The sequence below is a fragment of the Bidens hawaiensis genome, unplaced genomic scaffold (genome assembly GCF_021521415.1).
Source record: "Bidens hawaiensis isolate Kalapana, Puna unplaced genomic scaffold, B.hawaiensis_p1.1 tig00017353_1, whole genome shotgun sequence".
NCBI lineage: Eukaryota > Viridiplantae > Streptophyta > Magnoliopsida > Asterales > Asteraceae > Bidens > Bidens hawaiensis.
Genome location: NW_027492628.1, coordinates 265296 through 275617, shown reverse-complemented (window position 1 = coordinate 275617; position 10322 = coordinate 265296). Strand labels below are relative to the sequence as shown.

The 10322-nt window shown below is 44.9% G+C and overlaps 1 pseudogene across 1 annotated transcript; it reads right to left on the bottom strand.

Moving 5' to 3' along the window:
* Positions 1-2193: 2193 nt before the first annotated feature.
* LOC143553700 (protein CNGC15b-like) lies at positions 2194-9588 on the bottom strand (annotated as a pseudogene). The gene is made up of 7 exons (XR_013138878.1): positions 9584-9588; positions 5349-5800; positions 4439-4645; positions 4072-4364; positions 3442-3553; positions 3051-3287; positions 2194-2971 (listed from the first exon to the last, which is right to left on the bottom strand). The product of XR_013138878.1 is annotated as a protein CNGC15b-like (transcript).
* Between the last annotated feature and the right edge of the window lie 734 nt (positions 9589-10322).

Here is a 10322-nt window from a genome sequence, read left to right as displayed (position 1 = left end):
TTAACGTTTTTATTAGATGAATGTGAACATAAGGCTGAGGGGTGTGGGGCTTCAGCGGGGGCGCTAGAGCCCCTCCGCTCGCGCCCCCAGGCGCTAGCACCACACCGCCGGGGCGTGAGAGGGGCGCGAGAGGGGCGCGAGCACGGAATTCAAAGCAGGCGCAAGCCCCTTAGCGGGACCAATATGGCGTAAAGGGACATTGGGAGACGTGAAAGAGCCGTTGGGACATGAGAAATGAGCCGTTGGGCTCTTTAATTTAATAAAAAAAAATTTGTTCTTCCTAAATATAAACCCAAGATCACATAAAACAATTACCACACCCAAAATCACATAAAACAATTACCACAACTTCAAAAAAAAACCTAAAATCAACCCATCTTCCAAACTTTTTTTAAAAACATGACTGGAAATTGTTACCCAAACCTGGAAATTGTTTTTTTTAGTACTTTAATTTTTATTTTATTTTTAGATATTAATGTGTTTTTTAATTAATGTTTGTTTTTTTAAATAATTTATGAGTTTTTTTAATAATACGTTTTTTAATACATTTATAAAAAAATAAAAAAAAAATCCGTTGGAGCCCCTGCTGGAGCCCCTCCACACCAGGGCCAGGGGCTCCAGCGGGGGCTCCAACACCCCCCTTATCCATTTTCTCTCTCTGTCACACGTCATAATATTATTGGCTGGAGCCCCCACTCGCGCCCCCATTAGAGCCCCCACACCCCTTAGCCTAATGTTAGACATGGAAGCATCTTTATCTATGGGAGCAATCATTACCTAATTAAGAATACAAGATAAATTTTGTTATCTTAGAATGTTATATACAGTGGTCCATGCACCCAACACGCCTAACCCCATATTATTATTATCATTTATTAACAAGTCAGTTGGTTTCATATTATTGTGTTCTGATGATAGAGTCAATGATCTTGTCCCCTACTAGGTTGACCTCAGGTCAACATAGTTTCATTTCATCCCATGAACTGTATCTGTTTGCTAGTCTTTCATATCATATGGTTCTTCATATGTAGGACTCATTCACCAGGTTTTTAGCTGTAACAGTAGAGTCAGAGAGTTTAAATATTATTGTCAGTCTTTTAAGTTGTAACTGTTTAGGCCCACCAAGCTCTAGTTTCTACTGTTTGTGGGCCCATTGATTTATATATTAGTACATCAAGGACTCATATTCTTTATTGATTCAGATATATATTGAGCTAGCAGTCTCGTACTTGGACCAGCTGGATATCTAATAGTTTTCCATACGCGCGCACGTATGGAGGTATGGTTTCGACGAGCCAGATCATGTAGCATACTGCCTATTAGCCAGCCATATGCCGAATTTCATCATCTAGTGATTTGATTTTGCAGCCAACGATTTTTACTCAAATTTACGAGTTTTATTTTTTCAATGTAATAATTTATGAATTTTTTTATCTGAGTCACTCATGGAAGTCAATTTCTTTCGGTTTTCTAAACCTGACTCGACCTGCCATATTTAAATATCACGTGGGCTTGTGATGTGGGCCCAAGTGTAGAAGATCGGGCCATGATGTTTCTGGAGGCCCAGGATCGCGCTTTCAGATGTGCTGCATGAAAATGGGCATAACTTGGGCTACGGCCTCCCGTTTATTTTTCCGAAATAAGCCTTCTAAATAGACTTTTGGGCCACCTTTATGTTTTTTTGTCTAGTTTTCTTTTGGGCTGTTGTTTGACCAGTGGTTGTTTGTTGGCCCAAACCCATTTTGGATGCTTTATTAATATGTTGTTTGTCTTGTGACTGATTGATCAGATTTGAATAAAAACAACTTGGTTTTTCAAATTCCAGCCTTTTGGGGTCGAATTTGGGGGTTTGGGGAAGGATCAGCACGTGTATTCAAGAAATCAACGTGATTAGCCTACGTTTACTATTAGTACGCTGCATCAACTTGATGTTACGGTTTAAGGATTCGATAAGATATCAATTTCCTCTCGAGATACTACTACGATTATTCTTGTTTCCACTCTACGCCAATAATGATCAATATGGAGCGCGACATGTGAAGTTGTGAACTAACTTGGCAACAAAACAACTCAATAGTTGATAATATCAAAATCTTATCTCTATTTGGTGCATAGTTAACATATGAATCCTGAATTCACAACAAAAAGATATTTATGCAGACCAAGAAATCATATGAATCTGAGCTTTGCTTCAATAACATTGTATTACAAGAATGTTGTTACATCTTATATGACCATTTTAACAAAAACAAACGCGAGTCACATGCATTATTATTACCAAAAACACGACCCGATCCACAGAGTCTCACTCAAAATAGTCAGGATCCTTTGGCTTTGGGACCGGGGTACGAATAATATCATCAGATTCAAATATCTCACCTCTTTTAGCGGTCTTTGTATGCAAAGACAATCCAGTCTCCCTAACCCTTGCTTTATTCCTGCTTTGCTCATTAACATTCACTTTGTTATAATTCTCTTCAACCTTGAGCATATTAACCAACTTCCGTCTTCTGTACCGTTTCCACGCAGCTTGTATATAACAAGCAGCCCAAGTCCTCCACTGGTGCGAGTGGACCCTAAACGTATGCCTCAGCTTCTTATTATGCAGCTTGCGAAACTGCGTCGCAACAAATTTCAAGTCCTCTGAAGAAAGAGCAAATGCTTCCACATCACCAACTGATGTGACTGTCCGCGTGGACAAGGGGAGGATGGCTGTTGATCGTGGGTCTAGGGCCCACGTCAGCAGCTCCTCCCCACAGAAGTCCTCGGGCCCTATCTGGCACTGGTTCCAGAAACCAGTTCGACCTCCGTCTGTAGTGTAGGAATTTAGCTGACCATGCATAATGAAAAACATGTCGTTGGTTGGATCTCCTTCGCGTAGTAAGCATGTTTCGGATGTGCAGATAACAGGTTTTAACCGGTCACATATTGCATCCACGGTGCGCTCGTCCATTTGGTCAAACAATGGAACCTGTTAAAGTTTGTATTATATGTTAGGAAAGTGACTTTCTTGATATTCAAGCAATATGTAAAATTATAATTGGGCTTACTCGTCTAACTAATTCGATGCATATGTGATGTTTAATATCTCTTCTAACATCCATCGGAAGGGAGTCCATAATAGCTTCTTCCTCAACATTCCTATATTTAATCCATTTGAAAAGGTTGTGTTTGCGCACACGTTCCTTCATTTCGTGTGGCAGTTGCCTGTGGTTCATATATTCTTCAGTATCCATTTGTTGGATTCTATACTCTTCTAGCCTCTCGGTTCTTGATTCAATGTACGTCTGTTAATTTTCATGTTAAATCAATCGATCAATGCAGAGTAGTGAACGATGCATTTGGTTTACACTAATGATGAGGAATTGATCGGTTTACGCCTATTTATGATTTTAATTTCAATAAGGTAAAAAACTAAACTGTAAAAAGCTAAAAACTCACCTCCATGGTGCCAATAATCATAGCAAGAAGCAACAATCCGGTAAGCGAAATGATTATGCAAAAATGTGTTTCTGCAAAAAACGTACTTGCTTGAACTTCCTCCGCTCTCGAGCTGAAAACAGTCATGTTTAACATTTAACAATTTGAGTAAACTGCGGCTTTCGTCTGTGGTTTGTCCAAATTAGTGGTTTTAGTCCAATAGTTTCAAACTTGCGATTTTCGTCCTTGTGGTTTCATTTCAATTGCAATTAAACCTGATCCCACTAACCCCGTTAAGTCTGGCCGTTAAACCATCAGCGTGAGGGGCAATTTTGTCCTTTCCCAAATACACCCCAGCCTCTCACGTGAGGGGCCTTGCGATTTAGGGCAGGGGTTTATATGGAGAGAAAAAGGACAAAACTGCCCCTCACGTGAACTGCCAGACTTAACGGGGTTAATGTGATCGGTTTTAATTGCAAGCGAAATGAAACCACAGGGACAAAAATCACAAATTTGAAACTACTGGACTAAAACCGCAGATTTAGACAAATCACAGAGACAAAAACCGCATTTTACTCTAACAACCTTAAAATTAAGATTGAGGTTTCTAACCAAAGATAAAAACATTGTTTGTTAGTTATTACTTATTACCTTAATGCTCTAAGTCCCCACCAAAGACAATAAGAATATTTTGTGAAGAACTCCAATGATGCAACACCAAAGTCTACCGCATCGGAAATCAACCCGTATTCGAAAAAATCTGTTCCGGATCCACACATGTTGGTGATATTGCTTGATTGATACCACGAGGCTCGGCCCGATTCACGGAGGAACCGACAGTTGAAATACCTCTCACCGCAGCCCGGTTCTTCAAGATTGCATACTTCTTTCCAACACATTCCTTGCCTCACAATTGATAGAAGGTAAAAGCAGGTTCCAAACACCTTCAAAATCACAAAGATCAATCGTTAGAATAACATATTAAAACACGCGAAGAAGACGAAGAATAAGAACATACATGGGCTGCTAATAGGAAGAGTAGTATGTTATAAACAGCTCCTGCTAATGTAGATTCAGCCACCACACCAGTTTCTTGTGTTAGATGAGATGTAAGTTTAAATACAAGATAAAGCCTTAAGAAGAACTGGATCATGATGAGGTATAGAACGCTGATTTTCGTGCTCATCATTTCTGAATTGTCGAAAAACGGGAGCCATGTCATTACCTGAAATATTAATATATCATCCAATTCGATAAATCGATAAACATGTACAAAAATCATTATCATCTAGTGATGCAGCGTACTAATAGAGAACGAAGGCAAATCACGTTGATTCTACGAATACCCGTGATGATCCTTCCCCAAACCCCCAAATTCGACCCAAAAGTCAGGAATTTGAAAAGCAAAAGTTTTTTTATTCAGTAATTGATCAATGATAAGTCACAAGCATTCATAACATATTAATAGAGAATCCAAAATAGGTTTGGGCCAACACAGACAACCAAATGCCCAACAACAGACCAAAACAAAACCTGAAAACTAGACGAAAAACACAAAAGTGGCCCAAAAGTGTATCTAGAAGCCTTATTTCTAAAAATAAACGGGATAACCCGCCTACGGCTGGTTACCACTAGGTGGCCCACGTTTCAACGGTCGTTTTTGACCGGTAGCACGCCTGAAACGGTGGCCCGTAGCCCAAGTTAAGCCCAATTTCATGCAGCACCTCCGGAAGCGCGATCTTGGGCCTCCAGAAACATCATCTAGTTTCAGTCTTAAATCCTTAATTTCTTTAGTTCATACACGATACCGAGCTGATCCAGTGGCAAACTGGCTAGAAAAGGGTCCAACTTAAAAAGACCATCTGCGCTACGTTTAATAATTAATGTGTCCGCTGTGCATTAATACAGAATAATATTAAAACTCTTACCTGTGGAATAGGAAGAGCTGCAAGCAAATCAAGTGTAAAGTCTCTCTTGAGATACCTTTGAGAGATTTTAAACGGGTCCAAAACGAGCACTCCTCTTCCAAACAAACGGGTCGAAGGTGCATCATACGCGGTCCTGAACCGAACATAGATATGATACGCATAGAACATGTCAACAATCGACCGAATGACGGTAAGAATTATCTTCAAGGAAGTGTCTTCATCCATGCACATCTCTTCCTCGTTTACTTCGGGCAAGTAATAGAAAAGAGGATCGATGGCAATGGAAATAAGTGCAGCCAACAAGAAATACCTCTTCCATTTCTTCACACGCTCGCCTCGAGGATCGAATATACTCCCTTCGATCTTCTTGTAGTCCTCAGAGAACACTCGGGTTTAATTTTTGACTTAATGGACGCCGGTTCCTAACTGAAGGAGATTGTTCTATCTCAAATCTGAGAAGTTAAATAAGAAAATCAATTATTTAATAAACAAAGTTTGTGTGATCAAATGTGATGCGTTTTAAGTTTTCGCAAACCTGGAAACTTTTGGTGAATCTGTGTCTGAAGAAACACTAATCGACCCCGGGCAGATTACGGATAACCTGGGGTTAGATAGATGTTTCCCACGAGGGGTTAGACCCGGCAAAGATGGTTCTTCTGATAACCTGCAAAACAAACACCGTGAGCTCGTCACTGAGAAGGGGGGGGTTTCTCCTTGTGACCACCCTCCGGCGTGAGAATCAGACTAGATTGCTCTTAAATATAAATGTATATTAAGAGATTGCTAGAGCAGATATCAGGTATAATATGTAATACGAGATAGTATATGATGATAAGATGATAAGATGAGATGATCATACCATTTGGGGTATTTATAGCCGAAAGTAGGTTTCCAAGAAGGTATAGCCGGCTGAATAGTATTCCTGTTCTACCAACTGTGGCCTACGCACGTGCCATGCTGGTAGTTGGTGGGTAGGCAGCGGCTGACAGTGACCAGGCCTGCTGTGTACTATTCCTTTTCCACCAACTGCCGGCTATGCACGTGGTATGACAGGAGTTGGTGAGTAGGCAGCGGCTAATAGTGATATACAGTACAAGAGCATGCTGCTCGCCATACTGTTGTCAATAAGCTGTCGTATCTTTGGTCAGATCTTTTGCCCATACCTCGTCAGGTACAGTACAGAAGATCTTCCCGTATCGTACGGACTGGCTTATTTGGGCGGGAGTATTCCCCCTCCCGCCTTTGTGCGGGATTGCTCCCGGCTTTGCTCATTCCTTCAGGTGACAACTGAATTATTGAGAGCTAATTGCCTTGTGCGTGTAGCCTTGCTGCGCGGGTGGCCTTCACTGATGGCTTGTATCCGCAGCTGCGGGAACAGGCAGAGTACACCATTGGGAGGCATTTCCTGCGGGAACAGCTTGCGTACTGCGCGTAAGGACGTCACGTCTCTGAGCATGGTGGGCCCTGCGGATCCAGTTGGTTTATGCGCAGACGTCTCTCTTCAAGGTGAGTCTTGCGGGTCCAACTGGGCTCTGCTGGGACCTACCTCTTCAAGTCCCCCCAGTCCAATGTTCTTCTCATGAATGTTTAATAAAGTGAGGTGAACTTTTGGACTTAAGCAAAGGGTTTTGAAAAGGGTTTAGTTTTAAGGTTTTCCATAGGGATTCTTCCCGCGGAAGTCCTTGTCACTTGCAGAAATTCCTGACTTTCCTGCTTGATCTTTGGGTACGATGCGGGTAGGTCTGTAACCTCCTCGCAAGTCAGGAGCGTTGAGTCCCACTTGTGTGGATTCTCCATGAGGTTTTGGTAGTTTTGAACATAGTGATCAATTATGTTAAAACCACCAATTCCATCCTGGAGCTTCAAACAATGTAGTTCTCGACGTTCCCGCTATGCGGGGATGTTATTCCCGTTTCCGCAAGCATTGCCCAGAAGATCCTTCTTGGTTTCAATTCACTGCGAAGCGCTAGGTATGTGAAGGGTTTTGCCTTAACACTGTACCCGCGCTCGTCTTGTGGTTACTTTACTTCCAAGGTATTCCTGGCGTCAATTCCCTGCGGGTGCTAAGTATGTGAAGGGTTTTGCCTTAACACTGTACCCGCACCCGTCTTATAGTTACTTGGTTGCCGAGGTATTCTTGGCTTCAATTCCCTGCAGGTGCTAAGTATGTGAAGGGTTTTGCCTTTACACTGTACCCGCACCTGTCTTACAGTTACTTGGTTGCCAAGGTAAGGGGTATTTTCCCGCTTACTTTTGAATCTTTTTGAATTTTGAAATTTGAAGAGTTGGTGAAAGGATAAAAACAGTCCAAACCTCTGAAACGTCGTGCGACGGTTTCTTCTGACTGTGTCAGGACGTGCAGGAAGTTATGGCGACGTGACAGTACCTGGTCATTCCAGACGCTTTTTCAGGCGCGTGGGCGTGATTTTTCGGGCGCGTGGCCGCGATATTAATGGCACGCGTCCTTTCAACAGCTGTTGCCAGCTTGCTTTTTGCCACGTGTTATAGTTTCATTGCACCTTCGATTTCTCTCTCTTTCGCATTAAATTCATCGCATTAATTGCGATTAGTATATAAAGGGGGAGAGGGTTCTTTGTAATCCACACTTTCACTTCTCTTCATCTTCAGAACGATTTCCGGCGAATACTCTCCTTTTCAGTCGAGCATTCTCTTGAAATCGTTTTCTTCTTTCATCTGCAAGATGTCTTCTCATGATCTTGAGGCTACAGCCCAGGAGGCTGGGGTGTACGTCGATGACAAGAGTACTGCTGGCGAGTGCCAGTGTGCTCTGCCTGTCGATCTATATCGGTACATCGTCAGGATGTTCATGCTCGAGTCTCTCGAGCCTGAGTTTCCTGAACCCCATCAGACGGTGTATGATGCCCCCAGAGGCAAGATCGGGGTATATGCTGCATTCTTTGTCTATGGGAATCTTAGGTTCCCGTTGACAAAGTTTGTGTACCGTGTCCTAGAGAGGCACGGTGTACACCTGACCGAGGTGCACCCGATGGCGATCGCGAAGATTCGCCACTTCGAGTGGGTGTGCCGGATTCTGGGCATTGAGCCCTTCGTCGACCGCCTGATGACCTTCTACTCTTGGAGGTGCATCCAGGGGTGGTATACTCTGATAACCCGGATCAAGGGTTTGAAGATTTGCGCAACCGAGCGCAGTCTTCGTTCATGGAAGCGGGAGTTCTTCTACATCTCCGCTCGCGCCATCCCCCTTGCCATGAAATTTAAGAATGGGCAAGCTCTCCCAAGCCTTCACGCCTCCAACTACCAGGAGGCGGAATGGTTCTCGAAGATATCCCGAGTCCAATCTCCGGTTTACCGGTTTGTGGAGTCCGGGATGGTGATGCTCGGGATGAGCCGGGTGCGGAAGGATGCGGATGCGCAAAAGATCCCGATCGTCCTCGAATACGGTTTGAACTCTGTTCCTTACGGTATGCTCTGTTTCTTTTTGTTGATTTAGAATCTCTTCTAACTTCTTTCCTGTTTATTTCAGAAGGGAACGACTTGCAGTCGCTCCTGTATCCGCGGGAGGCTGACAGTCCCGCTCGGATGGGTACTCGCGCTCTAGATGAGAACGAGTTGCCCATCCTAGAACAAACGGCGGATCGGTTCGTGGAGGTCTACCCGCTAGGCCATGAGATCCTGAGCGCCAGGCGGCCAGGTAAGGCGTTATTCAACCCTCGACCCCTCAATGCTGAAACCTCTGCTGGCATTCTTCTAATCTTATGTTCTGATGAGGAATCCGCAGATGGTCCTCCGTTGGTGCGGAAGAAGAAGGCTGCCGGCGGGAAGGGGAAGGAGAAGGTGGCCTCCACTGCCGATCCGGTGCCTCGGTCTGACTCAGAGGCCGAGAGCGAGGAGGTGGCGGGGAACCCCGGTGGTGATAAGACCACTGCTCCGGAGGCTGCGACGATTGTCACCTCCGGAGAGCCCAGGATGACAACGGTGGCCGGCGTGAAGAGGCCGGCTCCATCGAGTTCATCCCCGCCTGTCCGCACTTTTAAGCTCAAGAAAACCCGTAAGTACAAACTATATTTTTAACTTCATAGCTTTCCATCATTAATACTTATCTTCTTTGTGCAGGCGTGGATGTTGACGCATTCCAGGGTGAAGCGCGGAGGAGTACCCCCCCCCCCCCCCCGCCCATGACGGTAGGCTTGGTCAGCCTACCTGAGGCGACGACCCAGGCGGCTGCGCCTGCTTCCGCTAGTTCTGTTGCTCACTCCATTGAGCCAACTGTTCCAGCTGTGATGACATCACCGCCGGCTGTCAGTGCCATTTTTACCGCATCTTTCACTGAGCCGGCGGTTACTTTTGCTGCGGATTCCGTAGCGGCGACCGAGGCGGCCGCGGCGGCCTTCACCATGCCTCCTCCGTCATCGGCAACGACGGCCGATCCTTCAGGTATGCATGGGGCTTCTCGCCAACCTCTGCCTCCTTCCCATCTACCTGACCTCTTGGACGGATTTCCCTTGGGTTCAGGTGATGGGTTTGGCGGCTATCGGCCTGTTATTGACCCTACAGGTGCGTAGGGTTCTTTTGGCCTATTTTTTTTTTTTTTTTATATATCATCTTTTCCTAACTGCTTTTTGTTTTTTGCAGTGTCGGATTCCAATGAAGTGTATGTTCCACGATGGAACATCCGCCGAGGAACAACCCTTCGCACACCTGTGGAGTGCGTGGAGTGGGCTCGTCACGCAGCTCCCAGTGGTGCGTTGGGGGAAGCCATGGCTAGCTACCAGGAGGGTAGGCTAACTAATGAGCTTCGGGTTCTCCTGGCCCGGATGCAGCCGCGCGTCGAGCTGCTTTGTCGTGAAAACGACAAGTTAAAAGCAGCTCGCATTCAAGAAGTAGCTCAGGCGCGGGCTGTCCGGGAGGAGAATAGGAGGCTCTCCGCCGCGGCTGCGGAGAAGGAGAAGGCGTTCAAGGCCCTTGAAGTTGAGGTTCAGGCCCGTCTCGAGG